This window comes from Leuresthes tenuis, unplaced genomic scaffold, assembly GCF_036924035.1.
Source record: "Leuresthes tenuis unplaced genomic scaffold, fLeuTen1.0.hap1 SCAF_1, whole genome shotgun sequence".
NCBI classification, from domain to species: domain Eukaryota; kingdom Metazoa; phylum Chordata; class Actinopteri; order Atheriniformes; family Atherinopsidae; genus Leuresthes; species Leuresthes tenuis.
The window spans coordinates 41,092,785-41,115,838 of record NW_027325355.1 but is presented as its reverse complement, the minus strand read 5'-3'; the positions used below and the strand labels follow the sequence as shown (position 1 = coordinate 41,115,838).

The window sequence follows — 23,054 nt, the reverse complement described above, 5'->3', positions numbered from 1 at the left end:
CAGACGTTGCAACAAAAGACATGCAGGTTGTAGAGAGAAGAGAAAACGCTTACAGCACCTGGTATTCCCAAGCAGTCTCCCATTAAAGTACTAACCAGGCCCAACCCTGCTTGGCTTCCGAGATCAGACGAGGTCGGGCTTATTCAGGGTGGTGTGGCCGTAAGCAACAATATTGGTGACAAATGTGCATTATATAGGTACTGGAATCATACACTTCCTCTGTGTAACCAGATAATTGCCGAAAAAGGCTGACTTGTAGTGGGTTCATCTTCCTCCTTGATGTGATTATTCTCTTCAGCTGAAACTGAGATTCTCAGATCACCTCGTGTCTATCAACAAAGCAGCAGCAGCTGAAGATGACCAACTTCTTCACGTGTCACAGGGTGATCAGACGTTGCAACAAAAGACATGCAGGTGGTAGAGAGAAGAGAAAAAGCTTGCAGCACCTGGTATTCCCAAGCTGTCTCCCATCCAAGTACTAACCAGGTACAACCCTGCTTGGCGTCCGAGATCAGACGAGGTCAGGCTTCTTCAGGGTGGTGTGGCCGTAAGCAACAATGTCTCTGACAAATGTGCATTATATAGGTACTGGAATCATACGGTTCCTCTATGCAACCAGATAATTGCCGAGAAAGGCTGATGTGTAGCGGGCAAATAATCTTCTCTGATGTGATCATTCTCTGCAACTGAAACTGAGACTCTCAGATCACTTCGTGTCTGCCAACAAAGCAGCAGCAGCTGCTGAAGATGACCAACTTCCTCATGTGTCATAGGGTGATCAGACGTTGCAAAAAAAGACATGCAGGTGGTAGAGAGAAGAGAAAAAGCTTACAGCACCTGGTATTTTCAAGCGGTCTCCCACCCAAGTACTAACCAGGCCCAACTCTGCTTGGCTTCCGAGATCAGACGAGGTCAGGCATATTGAGGGTGGTGTGGCCGTAAGCAACAATGTCTGTGACAAATGTGCATTATATAAGTACAGGAATCATACGGTTCCTCTATGTAACCAGATAATTGCTGAGAAAGGCTGATGTGTAGTGGGCACATCTTCTTCCCTGACGTGATTATTCTCTTCAGCTGAAACTGAGACTCTCAGATCACTTCGTGTCTGCCAACAAAGCAGCAGCAGCTGAAGATGACCAACTTCCTCATGTGTCACAGGGTGATCAGACGTTGCAACAAAAGACATGCAGGTTGTTGAGAGAAGAGAAAACGCTTACAGCACCTGGTATTCCCAAGCAGTCTCCCATTAAAGTACTAACCAGGCCCAACCCTCCTTGGCTTCCGAGATCAGACGAGGTCGGGTATATTCAGGGTGGTGTGGCCGTAAGGAACAATTTCTGTGACAAATGTGCATTATATAGGTACTGGAATCATACACTTCCTCTATGTAACCAGATAATTGCAGAGAAAGGCTGATGTGTAGTGGGCACATCTTCTTCCCTGACGTGATTATTCTCTTCAGCTGAAACTGAGACTCTCAGATCACTTCGTGTCTTCCAACAAAGCAGCAACAGCTGAAGATGACCAACTTCCTCATGTGTCACAGGGTGATCAGACGTTGCAACAAAAGACATGCAGGTTGTAGAGAGAAGAGAAAACGCTTACAGCACCTGGTATTCCCAAGCAGTCTCCCATTAAAGTACTAACCAGGCCCAACCCTGCTTGGCTTCCGAGATCAGACGAGGTCGGGCTTATTCAGGGTGGTGTGGCCGTAAGCAACAATATCGGTGACAAATGTGCATTATATAGGTACTGGAATCATACACTTCCTCTGTGTAACCAGATAATTGCCGAAAAAGGCTGACTTGTAGTGGGTTCATCTTCCTCCTTGATGTGATTATTCTCTTCAGCTGAAACTGAGATTCTCAGATCACCTCGTGTCTATCAACAAAGCAGCAGCAGCTGAAGATGACCAACTTCTTCACGTGTCACAGGGTGATCAGACGTTGCAACAAAAGACATGCAGGTGGTAGAGAGAAGAGAAAAAGCTTGCAGCACCTGGTATTCCCAAGCTGTCTCCCATCCAAGTACTAACCAGGCCCAACCCTCCTTGGCTTCCGAGATCAGACGAGGTCAGGCTTATTCAGGGTGGTGTGGCCGTAAGCAACAATATCGGTGACAAATGTGCATTATATAGGTACTGGAATCATACACTTCCTCTGTGTAACCAGATAATTGCCGAAAAAGGCTGACTTGTAGTGGGTTCATCTTCCTCCTTGATGTGATTATTCTCTTCAGCTGAAACTGAGATTCTCAGATCACCTCGTGTCTATCAACAAAGCAGCAGCAGCTGAAGATGACCAACTTCTTCACGTGTCACAGGGTGATCAGACGTTGCAACAAAAGACATGCAGGTGGTAGAGAGAAGAGAAAAAGCTTGCAGCACCTGGTATTCCCAAGCTGTCTCCCATCCAAGTACTAACCAGGCCCAACCCTCCTTGGCTTCCGAGATCAGACGAGGTCAGGCTTATTCAGGGTGGTGTGGCCGTAAGGAACAATTTCTGTGACACATGTGCATTATATAGGTACTGGAATCATACACTTCCTCTATGAAACCAGATAATTGCCGAGAAAGGCTGACTTGTAGTGGGCACATATTCTTCCCTGATGTGATTATTCTCTGCAGCTGAAACTGAGACTCTCAGATCACTCTGTGTCTGCCAACAAAGCAGCAGCAGCTGAAGATGACCAACTTCCTCATGTGTCACAGGGTGATCAGACGTTGCAAAAAAAGACATGCAGGTGGTAGAGAGAAGAGAAAAAGCTTACAGCACCTGGTATTTTCAAGCGGTCTCCCACCCAAGTACTAACCAGGCCCAACTCTGCTTGGCTTCCGAGATCAGACGAGGTCAGGCATATTGAGGGTGGTGTGGCCGTAAGCAACAATGTCTGTGACAAATGTGCATTATATAAGTACAGGAATCATACGGTTCCTCTATGTAACCAGATAATTGCTGAGAAAGGCTGATGTGTAGTGGGCACATCTTCTTCCCTGACGTGATTATTCTCTTCAGCTGAAACTGAGACTCTCAGATCACTTCGTGTCTGCCAACAAAGCAGCAGCAGCTGAAGATGACCAACTTCCTCATGTGTCACAGGGTGATCAGACGTTGCAACAAAAGACATGCAGGTTGTTGAGAGAAGAGAAAACGCTTACAGCACCTGGTATTCCCAAGCAGTCTCCCATTAAAGTACTAACCAGGCCCAACCCTCCTTGGCTTCCGAGATCAGACGAGGTCGGGTATATTCAGGGTGGTGTGGCCGTAAGGAACAATTTCTGTGACAAATGTGCATTATATAGGTACTGGAATCATACACTTCCTCTATGTAACCAGATAATTGCAGAGAAAGGCTGATGTGTAGTGGGCACATCTTCTTCCCTGACGTGATTATTCTCTTCAGCTGAAACTGAGACTCTCAGATCACTTCGTGTCTTCCAACAAAGCAGCAACAGCTGAAGATGACCAACTTCCTCATGTGTCACAGGGTGATCAGACGTTGCAACAAAAGACATGCAGGTTGTAGAGAGAAGAGAAAACGCTTACAGCACCTGGTATTCCCAAGCAGTCTCCCATTAAAGTACTAACCAGGCCCAACCCTGCTTGGCTTCCGAGATCAGACGAGGTCGGGCTTATTCAGGGTGGTGTGGCCGTAAGCAACAATATCGGTGACAAATGTGCATTATATAGGTACTGGAATCATACACTTCCTCTGTGTAACCAGATAATTGCCGAAAAAGGCTGACTTGTAGTGGGTTCATCTTCCTCCTTGATGTGATTATTCTCTTCAGCTGAAACTGAGATTCTCAGATCACCTCGTGTCTATCAACAAAGCAGCAGCAGCTGAAGATGACCAACTTCTTCACGTGTCACAGGGTGATCAGACGTTGCAACAAAAGACATGCAGGTGGTAGAGAGAAGAGAAAAAGCTTGCAGCACCTGGTATTCCCAAGCAGTCTCCCATTAAAGTACTAACCAGGCCCAACCCTGCTTGGCGTCCGAGATCAGACGAGGTCAGGCTTCTTCAGGGTGGTGTGGCCGTAAGCAACAATGTCTCTGACAAATGTGCATTATATAGGTACTGGAATCATACGGTTCCTCTATGCAACCAGATAATTGCCGAGAAAGGCTGATGTGTAGCGGGCAAATAATCTTCTCTGATGTGATCATTCTCTGCAACTGAAACTGAGACTCTCAGATCACTTCGTGTCTGCCAACAAAGCAGCAGCAGCTGCTGAAGATGACCAACTTCCTCATGTGTCATAGGGTGATCAGACGTTGCAAAAAAAGACATGCAGGTGGTAGAGAGAAGAGAAAAAGCTTACAGCACCTGGTATTTTCAAGCGGTCTCCCACCCAAGTACTAACCAGGCCCAACTCTGCTTGGCTTCCGAGATCAGACGAGGTCAGGCATATTGAGGGTGGTGTGGCCGTAAGCAACAATGTCTGTGACAAATGTGCATTATATAAGTACAGGAATCATACGGTTCCTCTATGTAACCAGATAATTGCTGAGAAAGGCTGATGTGTAGTGGGCACATCTTCTTCCCTGACGTGATTATTCTCTTCAGCTGAAACTGAGACTCTCAGATCACTTCGTGTCTGCCAACAAAGCAGCAGCAGCTGAAGATGACCAACTTCCTCATGTGTCACAGGGTGATCAGACGTTGCAACAAAAGACATGCAGGTTGTTGAGAGAAGAGAAAACGCTTACAGCACCTGGTATTCCCAAGCAGTCTCCCATTAAAGTACTAACCAGGCCCAACCCTCCTTGGCTTCCGAGATCAGACGAGGTCGGGTATATTCAGGGTGGTGTGGCCGTAAGGAACAATTTCTGTGACAAATGTGCATTATATAGGTACTGGAATCATACACTTCCTCTATGTAACCAGATAATTGCAGAGAAAGGCTGATGTGTAGTGGGCACATCTTCTTCCCTGACGTGATTATTCTCTTCAGCTGAAACTGAGACTCTCAGATCACTTCGTGTCTTCCAACAAAGCAGCAACAGCTGAAGATGACCAACTTCCTCATGTGTCACAGGGTGATCAGACGTTGCAACAAAAGACATGCAGGTTGTAGAGAGAAGAGAAAACGCTTACAGCACCTGGTATTCCCAAGCAGTCTCCCATTAAAGTACTAACCAGGCCCAACCCTGCTTGGCTTCCGAGATCAGACGAGGTCGGGCTTATTCAGGGTGGTGTGGCCGTAAGCAACAATATCGGTGACAAATGTGCATTATATAGGTACTGGAATCATACACTTCCTCTGTGTAACCAGATAATTGCCGAAAAAGGCTGACTTGTAGTGGGTTCATCTTCCTCCTTGATGTGATTATTCTCTTCAGCTGAAACTGAGATTCTCAGATCACCTCGTGTCTATCAACAAAGCAGCAGCAGCTGAAGATGACCAACTTCTTCACGTGTCACAGGGTGATCAGACGTTGCAACAAAAGACATGCAGGTGGTAGAGAGAAGAGAAAAAGCTTGCAGCACCTGGTATTCCCAAGCTGTCTCCCATCCAAGTACTAACCAGGTACAACCCTGCTTGGCGTCCGAGATCAGACGAGGTCAGGCTTCTTCAGGGTGGTGTGGCCGTAAGCAACAATGTCTCTGACAAATGTGCATTATATAGGTACTGGAATCATACGGTTCCTCTATGCAACCAGATAATTGCCGAGAAAGGCTGATGTGTAGCGGGCAAATAATCTTCTCTGATGTGATCATTCTCTGCAACTGAAACTGAGACTCTCAGATCACTTCGTGTCTGCCAACAAAGCAGCAGCAGCTGCTGAAGATGACCAACTTCCTCATGTGTCATAGGGTGATCAGACGTTGCAACAAAAGACATGCAGGTGGTAGAGAGAAGAGAAAAAGCTTACAGCACCTGGTATTCCCAGAGAGTCTACCATCCAAGTACTAACCAGGCCCAACCCTGCTTTTCTTCTAAGATCAGACGAGGTCGGGCATATTCAGGGTGGTGCGGCCGCAAGCAACAATAGATGTGACAAATGTGCATTATATAGGTACTGGAATCATACACTTCTTCTATGTAACCAGATAATTGCAGAGAAAGGCTGACTTGTAGTGGGCACATCTTCTTCTCTGATGTGATCATTCTCTGCAACTGAAACTGAGACTCTCAGATCACTTCGTGTCTGCCAACAAAGCAGCAGCAGCTGCTGAAGATGACCAACTTCCTCATGTGTCATAGGGTGATCAGACGTTGCAACAAAAGACATGCAGGTGGTAGAGAGAAGAGAAAAAGCTTAAAGCACCTGGTATTCCCAAGAGGTCTTCCATCCAAGTACTAACCAGGCCCAACCCTCCTTGGCTTCCGAGATCAGACGAGGTCGGGCATGTTCAGGGTGGTGTGGCCGTAAGCAACAATGTCTCTTACAAATGTGCATTATATAGGTACTGGAATCATACGGTTCCTCTATGCAACCACATCATTTCCGAGAAAGGCTGATGTGTAGTGGGCACATCTTCTTCCCTGACGTGATTATTCTCTGCAGCTGAAACTGAGACTCTCAGATCACTTCGTGTCTTCCAACAAAGCAGCAGCAGCTGAAGATGGCCAACTTCCTCATGTGTCACAGGGTGATCAGACGTTGCAACAAAAGACATGTAGGTTGTAGAGAGAAGAGAAAACGCTTACAGCACCTGGTATTCCCAAGCAGTCTCCCATTAAAGTACTAACCAGGCCCAACCCTCCTTGGCTTCCGAGATCAGACGAGGTCGGGCATGTTCAGGGTGGTGTGGCCGTAAGCAACAATGTCTCTGACAAATGTGCATTATATAGGTACTGGAATCATACGGTTCCTCTATGCAACCAGATCATTTCCGAGAAAGGCTGATGTGTAGTGGGCACATCTTCTTCCCTGACGTGATTATTCTCTTCAGCTGAAACTGAGACTCTCAGATCACTTCGTGTCTTCCAACAAAGCAGCAACAGCTGAAGATGACCAACTTCCTCATGTGTCACAGGGTGATCAGACGTTGCAACAAAAGACATGCAGGTTGTAGAGAGAAGAGAAAACGCTTACAGCACCTGGTATTCCCAAGCAGTCTCCCATTAAAGTACTAACCAGGCCCAACCCTGCTTGGCTTCCGAGATCAGACGAGGTCGGGCTTATTCAGGGTGGTGTGGCCGTAAGCAACAATATCGGTGACAAATGTGCATTATATAGGTACTGGAATCATACACTTCCTCTGTGTAACCAGATAATTGCCGAAAAAGGCTGACTTGTAGTGGGTTCATCTTCCTCCTTGATGTGATTATTCTCTTCAGCTGAAACTGAGACTCTCAGATCACCTCGTGTCTATCAACAAAGCAGCAGCAGCTGAAGATGACCAACTTCTTCACGTGTCACAGGGTGATCAGACGTTGCAACAAAAGACATGCAGGTGGTAGAGAGAAGAGAAAAAGCTTGCAGCACCTGGTATTCCCAAGCTGTCTCCCATCCAAGTACTAACCAGGTACAACCCTGCTTGGCGTCCGAGATCAGACGAGGTCAGGCTTCTTCAGGGTGGTGTGGCCGTAAGCAACAATGTCTCTGACAAATGTGCATTATATAGGTACTGGAATCATACACTTCCTCTATGAAACCAGATAATTGCCGAGAAAGGCTGACTTGTAGTGGGCACATATTCTTCCCTGATGTGATTATTCTCTGCAGCTGAAACTGAGACTCTCAGATCACTCTGTGTCTGCCAACAAAGCAGCAGCAGCTGAAGATGACCAACTTCCTCATGTGTCACAGGGTGATCAGACGTTGCAAAAAAAGACATGCAGGTGGTAGAGAGAAGAGAAAAAGCTTACAGCACCTGGTATTTTCAAGCGGTCTCCCACCCAAGTACTAACCAGGCCCAACTCTGCTTGGCTTCCGAGATCAGACGAGGTCAGGCATATTGAGGGTGGTGTGGCCGTAAGCCACAATGTCTGTGACAAATGTGCATTATATAAGTACAGGAATCATACGGTTCCTCTATGTAACCAGATAATTGCTGAGAAAGGCTGATGTGTAGTGGGCACATCTTCTTCCCTGACGTGATTATTCTCTGCAGCTGAAACTGAGACTCTCAGATCACTTCGTGTCTGCCAACAAAGCAGCAGCAGCTGAAGATGACCAACTTCCTCATGTGTCACAGGGTGATCAGACGTTGCAACAAAAGACATGCAGGTTGTAGAGAGAAGAGAAAACGCTTACAGAACCTGGTATTCCCAAGCAGTCTCCCATTAAAGTACTAACCAGGCCCAACCCTCCTTGGCTTCCGAGATCAGACGAGGTCGGGCTTATTCAGGGTGGTGTGGCCGTAAGGAACAATTTCTGTGACAAATGTGCATTATATAGGTACTGGAATCATACAATTCCTCTATGCAACCAGATAATTGCAGAGAAAGGCTGACTTGTTATGGGCACATCTTCTTCCCTGATGTGATTATTCTCTGCAGCTGAAACTGAGACTCTCAGATCACTTCGTGTCTGCCAACAAAGCAGCAGCAGCTGAAGATGACCAACTTCCTCATGTGTCACAGGGTGATCAGACGTTGCAACAAAAGACATGCAGGTGGTCGAGAGAAGACAAAAAGCTTACAGCTCCTGGTATTCCCAAGCGGTCTCCCATTTAAGTACTAACCAGGCCCAACCCTCCTTGGCTTCCGAGATCAGACGAGGTCGGGCATGTTCAGGGTGGTGTGGCCGTAAGCAACAATGTGTCTGACAAATGTGCATTATATAAGTACAGGAATCATACGGTTCCTCTATGTAACCAGATAATTGCTGAGAAAGAATGATCTGTAGTGGGCACATCTTCTTCCCTGACGTGATAATTTTCTCCAGCTGAACATGAGACTCTCAGATCACTTCGTGTCTGCCAACAAAGCAGCAGAAGCTGAAGATGACCAACTTCCTCATGTGTCACAGGGTGATCAGACGTTGCAACAAAAGACATGCAGGTGGTAGAGAGAAGAGAAAAAGCTTAAGGTACCTGGTATTCCCAAGTGGTCTCCCATTCAAGTACTAACCAGGCCCAACCGTGCTTGGCTTCCGAGATCAGACGAGGTCGGGCTTATTCAGGGTGGTGTGGCCGTAAGCAAAAATATCGGTGACAAATGTGCATTATATAGGTACTGGAATCATACACTTCCTCTGTGTAACCAGATAATTGCCGAAAAAGGCTGACTTGTAGTGGGTTCATCTTCCTCCTTGATGTGATTATTCTCTTCAGCTGAAACTGAGACTCTCAGATCACTTCGTGTCTGCCAACAAAGCAGCAGAAAATGAAGATGACCAACTTCCTCATGTGTCACAGGGTGATCAGACGTTTCAACAAAAGACATGCAGGTGGTAGAGAGAAGAGAAAAAGCTTAAGGCACCTGGTATTCCCAAGCGGTCTCCCATTCAAGTACTAACCAGGCCCAACCCTGCTTGGCTTCCGAGATCAGACGAGGTTGGGCTTATTCAGGGTGGTGTGGCCGTAAGCAACAATATTGGTGACAAATGTGCATTATATAGGTACTGGAATCATACACTTCCTCTGTATAACCAGATAATTGCCGAAAAAGGCTGACTTGTAGTGGGTTCATCTTCCTCCTTGATGTGATTATTCTCTGCAGCTGAAACTGAGACTCTCAGATCACCTCGTGTCTATCAACAAAGCAGCAGCAGCTGAAGATGACCAACTTCTTCACGTGTCACAGGGTGATCAGACGTTGCAACAAAAGACATGCAGGTGGTAGAGAGAAGAGAAAAAGCTTACAGCACCTGGTATTCCCAAGCTGTCTCCTATCCAAGTACTAACCAGGTACAACCCTGCTTGGCGTCCGAGATCAGACGAGGTCGGGCTTATTCAGGGTGGTATGGCCGTAAGCAACAATGTCTCTGACAAATGTGCATTATATAGGTACTGGAATCATACGGTTCCTCTATGCAACCAGATAATTGCCGAGAAAGGCTGATGTGTAGCGGGCAAATCATCTTCTTCCCTGACGTGATAATTTTCTCCAGCTGAACATGAGACTCTCAGATCACTTCGTGTATGCCAACAAAGCAGCAGAAGCTTAAGATGACCAACTTCCTCATGTGTCACAGGGTGATCAGACGTTGCAACAAAAGACATGCAGGTGGTAGAGAGAAGAGAAAAAGCTTAAGGTACCTGGTATTCCCAAGCAGTCTCCCATTCAAGTACTAACCAGGCCCAACCGTGCTTGGCTTCCGAGATCAGACGAGGTCGGGCTTATTCAGGGTGGTGTGGCCGTAAGCAACAATATCGGTGACAAATGTGCATTATATAGGTACTGGAATCATACACTTCCTCTGTATAACCAGATAATTGCCGAAAAAGGCTGACTTGTAGTGGGTTCATCTTCCTCCTTGATGTGATTATTCTCTGGAGCTGAAACTGAGACTCTCAGATCACCTCGTGTCTATCAACAAAGCAGCAGCAGCTGAAGATGACCAACTTCTTCACGTGTCACAGGGTGATCAGACGTTGCAACAAAAGACATGCAGGTGGTAGAGAGAAGAGAAAAAGCTTACAGCACCTGGTATTCCCAAGCTGTCTCCCACCCAAGTACTAACCAGGTACAACCCTGCTTGGCGTCCGAGATCAGACGAGGTCGGGCTTATTCAGGGTGGTGTGGCCGTAAGCAACAATGTCTCTGACAAATGTGCATTATATAGGTACTGGAATCATACGGTTCCTCTATGCAACCAGATAATTGCCGAGAAAGGCTGATGTGTAGCGGGCAAATCATCTTCTCTGATGTGATCATTATCTGCAACTGAAACTGAGACTCTCAGATCACTTCGTGTCAGCCAACAAAGCAGCAGCAGCTGAAGATGACCAACTTCTTCACGTGTGACAGGGTGATCAGACGTTGCAACAAAAGACATGCAGGTGGTAGAGAGAAGAGAAAAAGCTTACAGCACCTGGTATTCCCAAGCTGTCTCCCATCCAAGTACTAACCAGGTACAACCCTGCTTGGCGTCCAAGATCAGACGAGGTCGGGCTTATTCAGGGTGGTGTGGCCGTAAGCAACAATGTCTCTGACAAATGTGCATTATATAGGTACTGGAATCATACGGTTCCTCTATGCAACCAGATAATTGCCGAGAAAGGCTGATGTGTAGCGGGCAAATCATCTTCTCTGATGTGATCATTATCTGCAACTGAAACTGAGACTCTCAGATCACTTCGTGTCAGCCAACAAAGCAGCAGCAGCTGAAGATGACCAACTTCCTCATGTGTCACAGGGCGATCAGACGTTGCAACAAAAGACATGCAGGTGGTAGAGAGAAGAGAAAAAGCTTACAGCACCTGGTATTCCCAAGCACTCTCCCATCAAGTACTAAGCAGGCCTAAACCTGCTTGGCTTCCGAGATCAGACGAGGTCGGGCTTATTCAGGGTGGTGTGGCCGTAAGCAACAATATCGGTGACAAATGTGCATTATATAGGTACTGGAATCATACACTTCCTCTGTATAACCAGATAATTGCCGAAAAAGGCTGACTTATAGTGGGTTCATCTTCCTCCTTGATGTGATTATTCTCTGGAGCTGAAACTGAGACTCTCAGATCACCTCGTGTCTATCAACAAAGCAGCAGCAGCTGAAGATGACCAACTTCTTCACGTGTCACAGGGTGATCAGACGTTGCAACAAAAGACATGCAGGTGGTAGAGAGAAGAGAAAAAGCTTACAGCACCTGGTATTCCCAAGCACTCTCCCATCAAGTACTAAGCAGGCCTAAACCTGCTTGGCTTCCGAGATCAGACGAGGTCGGGCTTATTCAGGGTGGTTTGGCCGTAAGCGACAATGTCTGTGACAAATGTGCATTATATAGGTACTGGAATCATACGGTTCCTCTATGCAACCAAATAATTGCAGAGAAAAGCTGACTTGTAGTGGGCACATCTTCTTCTCTGATGTGATTATTCTCTCCAGCTGAAACTGAGACTCTCAGATTACCTCATGTCTGCCAACAAAGCAGCAGGAGCTGAAGATGACCAACTTCCTCATGTGTCACAGGGTGATCAGACGTTGCAACAAAAGACATGCAGGTGGTCGAGAGAAGACAAAAAGCTTACAGCACCTGGTAATCCCAAGCAGTCTCCCATCTAAGTACTAACCAGGCCCAACCCTACTTGGCTTCCGAGATAAGACAAGGTGGGGCTTATTCAGGGTGGTGTGGCGGTAAGCAAATATATTTGTTACAAATGTGAATTATATAGGTACTGGAATCATACACTTCCTCTATGAAACAAGATAATTGCCGAGAAAGGCTGATGTGTAGTGGGCATATCATCTTCTCTGATGTGATCATTCTCTTCAGCTGAAACTGAGACTCTCAGATCACTTCGTGTCTGCCAACAAAGCAGCAGCAGCTGAAGATGACCAACTTCCTCATGTGTCACAGGGTGATCAGATGTTGCAACAAAACACATGCAGGTGGTAGAGAGAAGAGAAACAGCTTACAGCACCTGGTATTCCCAAGCAGTCTCCCATTGAAGTACAAACCAGACCCAACCCTGCTTGGCTTCCGAGATAAGACAAGGTGGGGCTTATTCAGGGTGGTTTGGCCGTAAGCGACAATGTCTGTGACAAATGTGCATTATATAGGTACTGGAATCATACGGTTCCTCTATGCAACCAAATAATTGCAGAGAAAAGCTGACTTGTAGTGGGCACATCTTCTTCTCTGATGTGATTATTCTCTCCAGCTGAAACTAAGACTCTCAGATTACCTCATGTCTGCCAACAAAGCAGCAGGAGCTGAAGATGACCAACTTCCTCATGTGTCACAGGGTGATCAGACGTTGCAACAAAAGACATGCAGGTGGTCGAGAGAAGACAAAAAGCTTACAGCACCTGGTAATCCCAAGCAGTCTCCCATCTAAGTACTAACCAGGCCCAACCCTACTTGGCTTCCGAGATAAGACAAGGTGGGGCTTATTCAGGGTGGTGTGGCGGTAAGCAAATATATTTGTTACAAATGTGAATTATATAGGTACTGGAATCATACACTTGCTCTATGAAACCAGATAATTGCCGAGAAAGGCTGATGTGTAGTGGGCATATCATCTTCTCTGATGTGATCATTCTCTTCAGCTGAAACTGAGACTCTCAGATCACTTCGTGTCTGCCAACAAAGCAGCAGCTGCTGAAGATGACCAACTTCCTCATGTGTCACAGGGTGATCAGACGTTGCAACAAAAGACATGCAGGTTGTAGAGAGAAGAGAAAACGCTTACAGCACCTGGTATTCCCAAGCAGTCTCCCATTAAAGTACTAACCAGGCCCAACCCTCCTTGGCTTCCGAGATCAGACGAGGTCAGGCTTATTCAGGGTGGTGTGGCCGTAAGGAACAATTTCTGTGACAAATGTGCATTATATAGGTACTGGAATCATACACTTCCTCTATGTAACCAGATAATTGCAGAGAAAGGCTGACTTGTTATGGAAACATCTTCTTCCCTGATGTGATTATTCTCTGCAGCTGAAACTGAGACTCTCAGATCACTTCGTGTCTGCCAACAAAGCAGCAGCAGCTGAAGATGACCAACTTCGTCATGTGTCACAGGGTGATCAGACGTTGCAACAAAAGACATGCAGGTGGTCGAGAGAAGACAAAAAGCTTACAGCTCCTGGTATTCCCAAGCGGTCTCCCATTTAAGTACTAACCAGGCCCAACCCTCCTTGGCTTCCGAGATCAGACGAGGTCGGGCATGTTCAGGGTGGTGTGGCCGTAAGCAACAATGTCTCTGACAAATGTGCATTATATAGGTACTGGAATCATACGGTTCCTCTATGCAACCAGATAATTGCCGAGAAAGGCTGATGTGTAGCGGGCAAATCATCTTCTCTGATGTGATCATTCTCTGCAACTTAAACTGAGACTCTCAGATCACTTCGTGTCAGCCAACAAAGCAGCAGCAGCTGAAGATGACCAACTTCCTCATGTGTCACAGGGTGATCAGACGTTGCAACAAAAGACATGCAGGTGGTAGAGAGAAGAGAAAAAGCTTACAGCACCTGGTATTCCCAAGCAGTCTCCCATCCAAGTACTAAGGAGGCTCAACCCTGCTTGGCTTACGAGATCAGGCATGTTCAGGGTGGTGTGGCCGTAAGCAACAATGTGTCTGACAAATGTGCATTATATAGGTACTGGAATCATACGGTTCCTCTATGCAACCAGATAATTGCCGAGAAAGGCTGATGTGTAGCGGGCAAATCATCTTCTTCCCTGACGTGATAATTTTCTCCAGCTGAACATGAGACTCTCAGATCACTTCGTGTCTGCCAACAAAGCAGCAGAAGCTGAAGATGACCAACTTCCTCATGTGTCACAGGGTGATCAGACGTTGCAACAAAAGACATGCAGGTGGTAGAGAGAAGAGAAAAAGCTTAAGGTACCTGGTATTCCCAAGCGGTCTCCCATTCAAGTACTAACCAGGCCCAACCGTGCTTGGCTTCCGAGATCAGACGAGGTCGGGCTTATTCAGGGTGGTGTGGCCGTAAGCAACAATATCGGTGACAAATGTGCATTATATAGGTACTGGAATCATACACTTCCTCTGTATAACCAGATAATTGCCGAAAAAGGCTGACTTGTAGTGGGTTCATCTTCCTCCTTGATGTGATTATTCTCTGGAGCTGAAACTGAGACTCTCAGATCACCTCGTGTCTATCAACAAAGCAGCAGCAGCTGAAGATGACCAACTTCTTCACGTGTCACAGGGTGATCAGACGTTGCAACAATAGACATGCAGGTGGTAGAGAGAAGAGAAAAAGCTTACAGCACCTGGTATTCCCAAGCTGTCTCCCATCCAAGTACTAACAAGGTACAACCCTGCTTGGCGTCCGAGATCAGACGAGGTCGGGCTTATTCAGGGTGGTGTGGCCGTAAGCAACAATGTGTCTGACAAATGTGCATTATATAAGTACAGGAATCATACGGTTCCTCTATGCAACCAGATAATTGCCGAGAAAGGCTGATGTGTAGCGGGCAAATCATCTTCTCTGATGTGATCATTCTCTGCAACTTAAACTGAGACTCTCAGATCACTTCATGTCAGCCAACAAAGCAGCAGCAGCTGAAGATGACCAACTTCCTCATGTGTCACAGGGTGATCAGACGTTGCAACAAAAGACATGCAGGTGGTAGAGAGAAGAGAAAAAGCTTACAGCACCTGGTATTCCCAAGCAGTCTCCCATCCAAGTACTAAGGAGGCTCAACCCTGCTTGGCTTACGAGATCAGGCATGTTCAGGGTGGTGTGGCCGTAAGCAACAATGTGTCTGACAAATGTGCATTATATAGGTACTGGAATCATACGGTTCCTCTATGCAACCAGATAATTGCCGAGAAAGGCTGATGTGTAGCGGGCAAATCATCTTCTTCCCTGACGTGATAATTTTCTCCAGCTGAACATGAGACTCTCAGATCACTTCGTGTCTGCCAACAAAGCAGCAGAAGCTGAAGATGACCAACTTCCTCATGTGTCACAGGGTGATCAGACGTTGCAACAAAAGACATGCAGGTGGTAGAGAGAAGAGAAAAAGCTTAAGGTACCTGGTATTCCCAAGCGGTCTCCCATTCAAGTACTAACCAGGCCCAACCGTGCTTGGCTTCCGAGATCAGACGAGGTCGGGCTTATTCAGGGTGGTGTGGCCGTAAGCAACAATATCGGTGACAAATGTGCATTATATAGGTACTGGAATCATACACTTCCTCTGTATAACCAGATAATTGCCGAAAAAGGCTGACTTGTAGTGGGTTCATCTTCCTCCTTGATGTGATTATTCTCTGGAGCTGAAACTGAGACTCTCAGATCACCTCGTGTCTATCAACAAAGCAGCAGCAGCTGAAGATGACCAACTTCTTCACGTGTCACAGGGTGATCAGACGTTGCAACAATAGACATGCAGGTGGTAGAGAGAAGAGAAAAAGCTTACAGCACCTGGTATTCCCAAGCTGTCTCCCATCCAAGTACTAACCAGGTACAACCCTGCTTGGCGTCCGAGATCAGACGAGGTCGGGCTTATTCAGGGTGGTGTGGCCGTAAGCAACAATGTGTCTGACAAATGTGCATTATATAAGTACAGGAATCATACGGTTCCTCTATGCAACCAGATAATTGCCGAGAAAGGCTGATGTGTAGCGGGCAAATCATCTTCTTCCCTGACGTGATAATTTTCTCCAGCTGAACATGAGACTCTCAGATCACTTCGTGTATGCCAACAAAGCAGCAGAAGCTTAAGATGACCAACTTCCTCATGTGTCACAGGGTGATCAGACGTTGCAACAAAAGACATGCAGGTGGTAGAGAGAAGAGAAAAAGCTTAAGGTACCTGGTATTCCCAAGCAGTCTCCCATTCAAGTACTAACCAGGCCCAACCGTGCTTGGCTTCCGAGATCAGACGAGGTCGGGCTTATTCAGGGTGGTGTGGCCGTAAGCAACAATATCGGTGACAAATGTGCATTATATAGGTACTGGAATCATACACTTCCTCTGTATAACCAGATAATTGCCGAAAAAGGCTGACTTGTAGTGGGTTCATCTTCCTCCTTGATGTGATTATTCTCTGGAGCTGAAACTGAGACTCTCAGATCACCTCGTGTCTATCAACAAAGCAGCAGCAGCTGAAGATGACCAACTTCTTCACGTGTCACAGGGTGATCAGACGTTGCAACAAAAGACATGCAGGTGGTAGAGAGAAGAGAAAAAGCTTACAGCACCTGGTATTCCCAAGCTGTCTCCCACCCAAGTACTAACCAGGTACAACCCTGCTTGGCGTCCGAGATCAGACGAGGTCGGGCTTATTCAGGGTGGTGTGGCCGTAAGCAACAATGTCTCTGACAAATGTGCATTATATAGGTACTGGAATCATACGGTTCCTCTATGCAACCAGATAATTGCCGAGAAAGGCTGATGTGTAGCGGGCAAATCATCTTCTCTGATGTGATCATTATCTGCAACTGAAACTGAGACTCTCAGATCACTTCGTGTCAGCCAACAAAGCAGCAGCAGCTGAAGATGACCAACTTCTTCACGTGTGACAGGGTGATCAGACGTTGCAACAAAAGACATGCAGGTGGTAGAGAGAAGAGAAAAAGCTTACAGCACCTGGTATTCCCAAGCTGTCTCCCATCCAAGTACTAACCAGGTACAACCCTGCTTGGCGTCCAAGATCAGACGAGGTCGGGCTTATTCAGGGTGGTGTGGCCGTAAGCAACAATGTCTCTGACAAATGTGCATTATATAGGTACTGGAATCATACGGTTCCTCTATGCAACCAGATAATTGCCGAGAAAGGCTGATGTGTAGCGGGCAAATCATCTTCTCTGATGTGATCATTATCTGCAACTGAAACTGAGACTCTCAGATCACTTCGTGTCAGCCAACAAAGCAGCAGCAGCTGAAGATGACCAACTTCCTCATGTGTCACAGGGCGATCAGACGTTGCAACAAAAGACATGCAGGTGGTAGAGAGAAGAGAAAAAGCTTACAGCACCTGGTATTCCCAAGCACTCTCCCATCAAGTACTAAGCAGGCCTAAACCTGCTTGGCTTCCGAGATCAGACGAGGTCGGGCTTATTCAGGGTGGTGTGGCCGTAAGCAACAATATCGGTGACAAATGTGCATTATATAGGTACTGGAATCATACACTTCCTCTGTATAACCAGATAATTGCCGAAAAAGGCTGACTTATAGTGGGTTCATCTTCCTCCTTGATGTGATTATTCTCTGGAGCTGAAACTGAGACTCTCAGATCACCTCGTGTCTATCAACAAAGCAGCAGCAGCTGAAGATGACCAACTTCTTCACGTGTCACAGGGTGATCAGACGTTGCAACAAAAGACATGCAGGTGGTAGAGAGAAGAGAAAAAGCTTACAGCACCTGGTATTCCCAAGCACTCTCCCATCAAGTACTAAGCAGGCCTAAACCTGCTTGGCTTCCGAGATCAGACGAGGTCGGGCTTATTCAGGGTGGTTTGGCCGTAAGCGACAATGTCTGTGACAAATGTGCATTATATAGGTACTGGAATCATACGGTTCCTCTATGCAACCAAATAATTGCAGAGAAAAGCTGACTTGTAGTGGGCACATCTTCTTCTCTGATGTGATTATTCTCTCCAGCTGAAACTGAGACTCTCAGATTACCTCATGTCTGCCAACAAAGCAGCAGGAGCTGAAGATGACCAACTTCCTCATGTGTCACAGGGTGATCAGACGTTGCAACAAAAGACATGCAGGTGGTCGAGAGAAGACAAAAAGCTTACAGCACCTGGTAATCCCAAGCAGTCTCCCATCTAAGTACTAACCAGGCCCAACCCTACTTGGCTTCCGAGATAAGACAAGGTGGGGCTTATTCAGGGTGGTGTGGCGGTAAGCAAATATATTTGTTACAAATGTGAATTATATAGGTACTGGAATCATACACTTCCTCTATGAAACAAGATAATTGCCGAGAAAGGCTGATGTGTAGTGGGCATATCATCTTCTCTGATGTGATCATTCTCTTCAGCTGAAACTGAGACTCTCAGATCACTTCGTGTCTGCCAACAAAGCAGCAGCAGCTGAAGATGACCAACTTCCTCATGTGTCACAGGGTGATCAGATGTTGCAACAAAACACATGCAGGTGGTAGAGAGAAGAGAAACAGCTTACAGCACCTGGTATTCCCAAGCAGTCTCCCATTGAAGTACAAACCAGACCCAACCCTGCTTGGCTTCCGAGATAAGACAAGGTGGGGCTTATTCAGGGTGGTTTGGCCGTAAGCGACAATGTCTGTGACAAATGTGCATTATATAGGTACTGGAATCATACGGTTCCTCTATGCAACCAAATAATTGCAGAGAAAAGCTGACTTGTAGTGGGCACATCTTCTTCTCTGATGTGATTATTCTCTCCAGCTGAAACTAAGACTCTCAGATTACCTCATGTCTGCCAACAAAGCAGCAGGAGCTGAAGATGACCAACTTCCTCATGTGTCACAGGGTGATCAGACGTTGCAACAAAAGACATGCAGGTGGTCGAGAGAAGACAAAAAGCTTACAGCACCTGGTAATCCCAAGCAGTCTCCCATCTAAGTACTAACCAGGCCCAACCCTACTTGGCTTCCGAGATAAGACAAGGTGGGGCTTATTCAGGGTGGTGTGGCGGTAAGCAAATATATTTGTTACAAATGTGAATTATATAGGTACTGGAATCATACACTTGCTCTATGAAACCAGATAATTGCCGAGAAAGGCTGATGTGTAGTGGGCATATCATCTTCTCTGATGTGATCATTCTCTTCAGCTGAAACTGAGACTCTCAGATCACTTCGTGTCTGCCAACAAAGCAGCAGCTGCTGAAGATGACCAACTTCCTCATGTGTCACAGGGTGATCAGACGTTGCAACAAAAGACATGCAGGTTGTAGAGAGAAGAGAAAACGCTTACAGCACCTGGTATTCCCAAGCAGTCTCCCATTAAAGTACTAACCAGGCCCAACCCTCCTTGGCTTCCGAGATCAGACGAGGTCAGGCTTATTCAGGGTGGTGTGGCCGTAAGGAACAATTTCTGTGACAAATGTGCATTATATAGGTACTGGAATCATACACTTCCTCTATGTAACCAGATAATTGCAGAGAAAGGCTGACTTGTTATGGAAACATCTTCTTCCCTGATGTGATTATTCTCTGCAGCTGAAACTGAGACTCTCAGATCACTTCGTGTCTGCCAACAAAGCAGCAGCAGCTGAAGATGACCAACTTCGTCATGTGTCACAGGGTGATCAGACGTTGCAACAAAAGACATGCAGGTGGTCGAGAGAAGACAAAAAGCTTACAGCTCCTGGTATTCCCAAGCGGTCTCCCATTTAAGTACTAACCAGGCCCAACCCTCCTTGGCTTCCGAGATCAGACGAGGTCGGGCATGTTCAGGGTGGTGTGGCCGTAAGCAACAATGTCTCTGACAAATGTGCATTATATAGGTACTGGAATCATACGGTTCCTCTATGCAACCAGATAATTGCCGAGAAAGGCTGATGTGTAGCGGGCAAATCATCTTCTCTGATGTGATCATTCTCTGCAACTTAAACTGAGACTCTCAGATCACTTCGTGTCAGCCAACAAAGCAGCAGCAGCTGAAGATGACCAACTTCCTCATGTGTCACAGGGTGATCAGACGTTGCAACAAAAGACATGCAGGTGGTAGAGAGAAGAGAAAAAGCTTACAGCACCTGGTATTCCCAAGCAGTCTCCCATCCAAGTACTAAGGAGGCTCAACCCTGCTTGGCTTACGAGATCAGGCATGTTCAGGGTGGTGTGGCCGTAAGCAACAATGTGTCTGACAAATGTGCATTATATAGGTACTGGAATCATACGGTTCCTCTATGCAACCAGATAATTGCCGAGAAAGGCTGATGTGTAGCGGGCAAATCATCTTCTTCCCTGACGTGATAATTTTCTCCAGCTGAACATGAGACTCTCAGATCACTTCGTGTCTGCCAACAAAGCAGCAGAAGCTGAAGATGACCAACTTCCTCATGTGTCACAGGGTGATCAGACGTTGCAACAAAAGACATGCAGGTGGTAGAGAGAAGAGAAAAAGCTTAAGGTACCTGGTATTCCCAAGCGGTCTCCCATTCAAGTACTAACCAGGCCCAACCGTGCTTGGCTTCCGAGATCAGACGAGGTCGGGCTTATTCAGGGTGGTGTGGCCGTAAGCAACAATATCGGTGACAAATGTGCATTATATAGGTACTGGAATCATACACTTCCTCTGTATAACCAGATAATTGCCGAAAAAGGCTGACTTGTAGTGGGTTCATCTTCCTCCTTGATGTGATTATTCTCTGGAGCTGAAACTGAGACTCTCAGATCACCTCGTGTCTATCAACAAAGCAGCAGCAGCTGAAGATGACCAACTTCTTCACGTGTCACAGGGTGATCAGACGTTGCAACAATAGACATGCAGGTGGTAGAGAGAAGAGAAAAAGCTTACAGCACCTGGTATTCCCAAGCTGTCTCCCATCCAAGTACTAACCAGGTACAACCCTGCTTGGCGTCCGAGATCAGACGAGGTCGGGCTTATTCAGGGTGGTGTGGCCGTAAGCAACAATGTGTCTGACAAATGTGCATTATATAAGTACAGGAATCATACGGTTCCTCTATGCAACCAGATAATTGCCGAGAAAGGCTGATGTGTAGCGGGCAAATCATCTTCTCTGATGTGATCATTCTCTGCAACTTAAACTGAGACTCTCAGATCACTTCATGTCAGCCAACAAAGCAGCAGCAGCTGAAGATGACCAACTTCCTCATGTGTCACAGGGTGATCAGACGTTGCAACAAAAGACATGCAGGTGGTAGAGAGAAGAGAAAAAGCTTACAGCACCTGGTATTCCCAAGCAGTCTCCCATCCAAGTACTAAGGAGGCTCAACCCTGCTTGGCTTACGAGATCAGGCATGTTCAGGGTGGTGTGGCCGTAAGCAACAATGTGTCTGACAAATGTGCATTATATAGGTACTGGAATCATACGGTTCCTCTATGCAACCAGATAATTGCCGAGAAAGGCTGATGTGTAGCGGGCAAATCATCTTCTTCCCTGACGTGATAATTTTCTCCAGCTGAACATGAGACTCTCAGATCACTTCGTGTCTGCCAACAAAGCAGCAGAAGCTGAAGATGACCAACTTCCTCATGTGTCACAGGGTGATCAGACGTTGCAACAAAAGACATGCAGGTGGTAGAGAGAAGAGAAAAAGCTTAAGGTACCTGGTATTCCCAAGCGGTCTCCCATTCAAGTACTAACCAGGCCCAACCGTGCTTGGCTTCCGAGATCAGACGAGGTCGGGCTTATTCAGGGTGGTGTGGCCGTAAGCAACAATATCGGTGACAAATGTGCATTATATAGGTACTGGAATCATACACTTCCTCTGTATAACCAGATAATTGCCGAAAAAGGCTGACTTGTAGTGGGTTCATCTTCCTCCTTGATGTGATTATTCTCTGGAGCTGAAACTGAGACTCTCAGATCACCTCGTGTCTATCAACAAAGCAGCAGCAGCTGAAGATGACCAACTTCTTCACGTGTCACAGGGTGATCAGACGTTGCAACAATAGACATGCAGGTGGTAGAGAGAAGAGAAAAAGCTTACAGCACCTGGTATTCCCAAGCTGTCTCCCATCCAAGTACTAACCAGGTACAACCCTGCTTGGCGTCCGAGATCAGACGAGGTCGGGCTTATTCAGGGTGGTGTGGCCGTAAGCAACAATGTGTCTGACAAATGTGCATTATATAAGTACAGGAATCATACGGTTCCTCTATGCAACCAGATAATTGCCGAGAAAGGCTGATGTGTAGCGGGCAAATCATCTTCTCTGATGTGATCATTCTCTGCAACTTAAACTGAGACTCTCAGATCACTTCATGTCAGCCAACAAAGCAGCAGCAGCTGAAGATGACCAACTTCCTCATGTGTCACAGGGTGATCAGACGTTGCAACAAAAGACATGCAGGTGGTAGAGAGAAGAGAAAAAGCTTACAGCACCTGGTATTCCCAAGCAGTCTCCCATCCAAGTACTAAGGAGGCTCAACCCTGCTTGGCTTACGAGATCAGGCATGTTCAGGGTGGTGTGGCCGTAAGCAACAATGTGTCTGACAAATGTGCATTATATAGGTACTGGAATCATACGGTTCCTCTATGCAACCAGATAATTGCCGAGAAAGGCTGATGTGTAGCGGGCAAATCATCTTCTTCCCTGACGTGATAATTTTCTCCAGCTGAACATGAGACTCTCAGATCACTTCGTGTCTGCCAACAAAGCAGCAGAAGCTGAAGATGACCAACTTCCTCATGTGTCACAGGGTGATCAGACGTTGCAACAAAAGACATGCAGGTGGTAGAGAGAAGAGAAAAAGCTTAAGGTACCTGGTATTCCCAAGCGGTCTCCCATTCAAGTACTAACCAGGCCCAACCGTGCTTGGCTTCCGAGATCAGACGAGGTCGGGCTTATTCAGGGTGGTGTGGCCGTAAGCAACAATATCGGTGACAAA

General features: G+C 46.6%; 51 pseudogenes; all 51 read right to left on the bottom strand.

Moving 5' to 3' along the window:
- Window positions 1-46: 46 nt before the first annotated feature.
- Window positions 47-165, bottom strand: LOC140299169 (5S ribosomal RNA; annotated as a pseudogene).
- Window positions 166-434: 269 nt separating this feature from the next.
- LOC140296258 (5S ribosomal RNA) lies at window positions 435-553 on the bottom strand (annotated as a pseudogene).
- A 272-nt stretch (window positions 554-825) lies between these two features.
- Window positions 826-944, bottom strand: LOC140271478 (5S ribosomal RNA; annotated as a pseudogene).
- A 269-nt stretch (window positions 945-1,213) lies between these two features.
- On the bottom strand, window positions 1,214-1,332 carry LOC140314764 (5S ribosomal RNA; annotated as a pseudogene).
- Window positions 1,333-1,601: 269 nt separating this feature from the next.
- LOC140299168 (5S ribosomal RNA) lies at window positions 1,602-1,720 on the bottom strand (annotated as a pseudogene).
- Window positions 1,721-1,989: 269 nt separating this feature from the next.
- On the bottom strand, window positions 1,990-2,108 carry LOC140291187 (5S ribosomal RNA; annotated as a pseudogene).
- A 269-nt stretch (window positions 2,109-2,377) lies between these two features.
- On the bottom strand, window positions 2,378-2,496 carry LOC140294472 (5S ribosomal RNA; annotated as a pseudogene).
- A 269-nt stretch (window positions 2,497-2,765) lies between these two features.
- LOC140271472 (5S ribosomal RNA) lies at window positions 2,766-2,884 on the bottom strand (annotated as a pseudogene).
- Window positions 2,885-3,153: 269 nt separating this feature from the next.
- LOC140314759 (5S ribosomal RNA) lies at window positions 3,154-3,272 on the bottom strand (annotated as a pseudogene).
- A 269-nt stretch (window positions 3,273-3,541) lies between these two features.
- Window positions 3,542-3,660, bottom strand: LOC140299167 (5S ribosomal RNA; annotated as a pseudogene).
- A 269-nt stretch (window positions 3,661-3,929) lies between these two features.
- On the bottom strand, window positions 3,930-4,048 carry LOC140288837 (5S ribosomal RNA; annotated as a pseudogene).
- A 272-nt stretch (window positions 4,049-4,320) lies between these two features.
- On the bottom strand, window positions 4,321-4,439 carry LOC140271469 (5S ribosomal RNA; annotated as a pseudogene).
- Window positions 4,440-4,708: 269 nt separating this feature from the next.
- LOC140314752 (5S ribosomal RNA) lies at window positions 4,709-4,827 on the bottom strand (annotated as a pseudogene).
- A 269-nt stretch (window positions 4,828-5,096) lies between these two features.
- LOC140299164 (5S ribosomal RNA) lies at window positions 5,097-5,215 on the bottom strand (annotated as a pseudogene).
- Window positions 5,216-5,484: 269 nt separating this feature from the next.
- LOC140296256 (5S ribosomal RNA) lies at window positions 5,485-5,603 on the bottom strand (annotated as a pseudogene).
- A 272-nt stretch (window positions 5,604-5,875) lies between these two features.
- On the bottom strand, window positions 5,876-5,994 carry LOC140291122 (5S ribosomal RNA; annotated as a pseudogene).
- A 272-nt stretch (window positions 5,995-6,266) lies between these two features.
- LOC140306927 (5S ribosomal RNA) lies at window positions 6,267-6,385 on the bottom strand (annotated as a pseudogene).
- A 269-nt stretch (window positions 6,386-6,654) lies between these two features.
- LOC140303166 (5S ribosomal RNA) lies at window positions 6,655-6,773 on the bottom strand (annotated as a pseudogene).
- A 269-nt stretch (window positions 6,774-7,042) lies between these two features.
- Window positions 7,043-7,161, bottom strand: LOC140299163 (5S ribosomal RNA; annotated as a pseudogene).
- A 269-nt stretch (window positions 7,162-7,430) lies between these two features.
- On the bottom strand, window positions 7,431-7,549 carry LOC140296255 (5S ribosomal RNA; annotated as a pseudogene).
- A 269-nt stretch (window positions 7,550-7,818) lies between these two features.
- On the bottom strand, window positions 7,819-7,937 carry LOC140271462 (5S ribosomal RNA; annotated as a pseudogene).
- A 269-nt stretch (window positions 7,938-8,206) lies between these two features.
- On the bottom strand, window positions 8,207-8,325 carry LOC140293748 (5S ribosomal RNA; annotated as a pseudogene).
- Window positions 8,326-8,594: 269 nt separating this feature from the next.
- On the bottom strand, window positions 8,595-8,713 carry LOC140300640 (5S ribosomal RNA; annotated as a pseudogene).
- Window positions 8,714-8,982: 269 nt separating this feature from the next.
- LOC140316927 (5S ribosomal RNA) lies at window positions 8,983-9,101 on the bottom strand (annotated as a pseudogene).
- A 269-nt stretch (window positions 9,102-9,370) lies between these two features.
- Window positions 9,371-9,489, bottom strand: LOC140312003 (5S ribosomal RNA; annotated as a pseudogene).
- A 269-nt stretch (window positions 9,490-9,758) lies between these two features.
- On the bottom strand, window positions 9,759-9,877 carry LOC140279584 (5S ribosomal RNA; annotated as a pseudogene).
- Window positions 9,878-10,149: 272 nt separating this feature from the next.
- On the bottom strand, window positions 10,150-10,268 carry LOC140288333 (5S ribosomal RNA; annotated as a pseudogene).
- Window positions 10,269-10,537: 269 nt separating this feature from the next.
- Window positions 10,538-10,656, bottom strand: LOC140291097 (5S ribosomal RNA; annotated as a pseudogene).
- Window positions 10,657-10,925: 269 nt separating this feature from the next.
- Window positions 10,926-11,044, bottom strand: LOC140293644 (5S ribosomal RNA; annotated as a pseudogene).
- A 269-nt stretch (window positions 11,045-11,313) lies between these two features.
- LOC140296862 (5S ribosomal RNA) lies at window positions 11,314-11,431 on the bottom strand (annotated as a pseudogene).
- A 269-nt stretch (window positions 11,432-11,700) lies between these two features.
- LOC140296877 (5S ribosomal RNA) lies at window positions 11,701-11,818 on the bottom strand (annotated as a pseudogene).
- Window positions 11,819-12,475: 657 nt separating this feature from the next.
- LOC140297277 (5S ribosomal RNA) lies at window positions 12,476-12,594 on the bottom strand (annotated as a pseudogene).
- A 657-nt stretch (window positions 12,595-13,251) lies between these two features.
- LOC140291562 (5S ribosomal RNA) lies at window positions 13,252-13,370 on the bottom strand (annotated as a pseudogene).
- Window positions 13,371-13,639: 269 nt separating this feature from the next.
- Window positions 13,640-13,758, bottom strand: LOC140300639 (5S ribosomal RNA; annotated as a pseudogene).
- A 650-nt stretch (window positions 13,759-14,408) lies between these two features.
- On the bottom strand, window positions 14,409-14,527 carry LOC140266240 (5S ribosomal RNA; annotated as a pseudogene).
- Window positions 14,528-14,796: 269 nt separating this feature from the next.
- Window positions 14,797-14,915, bottom strand: LOC140295103 (5S ribosomal RNA; annotated as a pseudogene).
- Window positions 14,916-15,565: 650 nt separating this feature from the next.
- Window positions 15,566-15,684, bottom strand: LOC140266229 (5S ribosomal RNA; annotated as a pseudogene).
- Window positions 15,685-15,953: 269 nt separating this feature from the next.
- Window positions 15,954-16,072, bottom strand: LOC140290492 (5S ribosomal RNA; annotated as a pseudogene).
- A 272-nt stretch (window positions 16,073-16,344) lies between these two features.
- Window positions 16,345-16,463, bottom strand: LOC140288332 (5S ribosomal RNA; annotated as a pseudogene).
- A 269-nt stretch (window positions 16,464-16,732) lies between these two features.
- LOC140291096 (5S ribosomal RNA) lies at window positions 16,733-16,851 on the bottom strand (annotated as a pseudogene).
- Window positions 16,852-17,120: 269 nt separating this feature from the next.
- Window positions 17,121-17,239, bottom strand: LOC140293642 (5S ribosomal RNA; annotated as a pseudogene).
- A 269-nt stretch (window positions 17,240-17,508) lies between these two features.
- LOC140296861 (5S ribosomal RNA) lies at window positions 17,509-17,626 on the bottom strand (annotated as a pseudogene).
- A 269-nt stretch (window positions 17,627-17,895) lies between these two features.
- Window positions 17,896-18,013, bottom strand: LOC140296876 (5S ribosomal RNA; annotated as a pseudogene).
- Window positions 18,014-18,670: 657 nt separating this feature from the next.
- Window positions 18,671-18,789, bottom strand: LOC140297276 (5S ribosomal RNA; annotated as a pseudogene).
- Window positions 18,790-19,446: 657 nt separating this feature from the next.
- On the bottom strand, window positions 19,447-19,565 carry LOC140291561 (5S ribosomal RNA; annotated as a pseudogene).
- A 269-nt stretch (window positions 19,566-19,834) lies between these two features.
- Window positions 19,835-19,953, bottom strand: LOC140300638 (5S ribosomal RNA; annotated as a pseudogene).
- Window positions 19,954-20,603: 650 nt separating this feature from the next.
- On the bottom strand, window positions 20,604-20,722 carry LOC140266218 (5S ribosomal RNA; annotated as a pseudogene).
- A 269-nt stretch (window positions 20,723-20,991) lies between these two features.
- LOC140290491 (5S ribosomal RNA) lies at window positions 20,992-21,110 on the bottom strand (annotated as a pseudogene).
- A 650-nt stretch (window positions 21,111-21,760) lies between these two features.
- LOC140266207 (5S ribosomal RNA) lies at window positions 21,761-21,879 on the bottom strand (annotated as a pseudogene).
- A 269-nt stretch (window positions 21,880-22,148) lies between these two features.
- LOC140290490 (5S ribosomal RNA) lies at window positions 22,149-22,267 on the bottom strand (annotated as a pseudogene).
- Window positions 22,268-22,917: 650 nt separating this feature from the next.
- Window positions 22,918-23,036, bottom strand: LOC140266196 (5S ribosomal RNA; annotated as a pseudogene).
- Window positions 23,037-23,054: the final 18 nt, after the last annotated feature.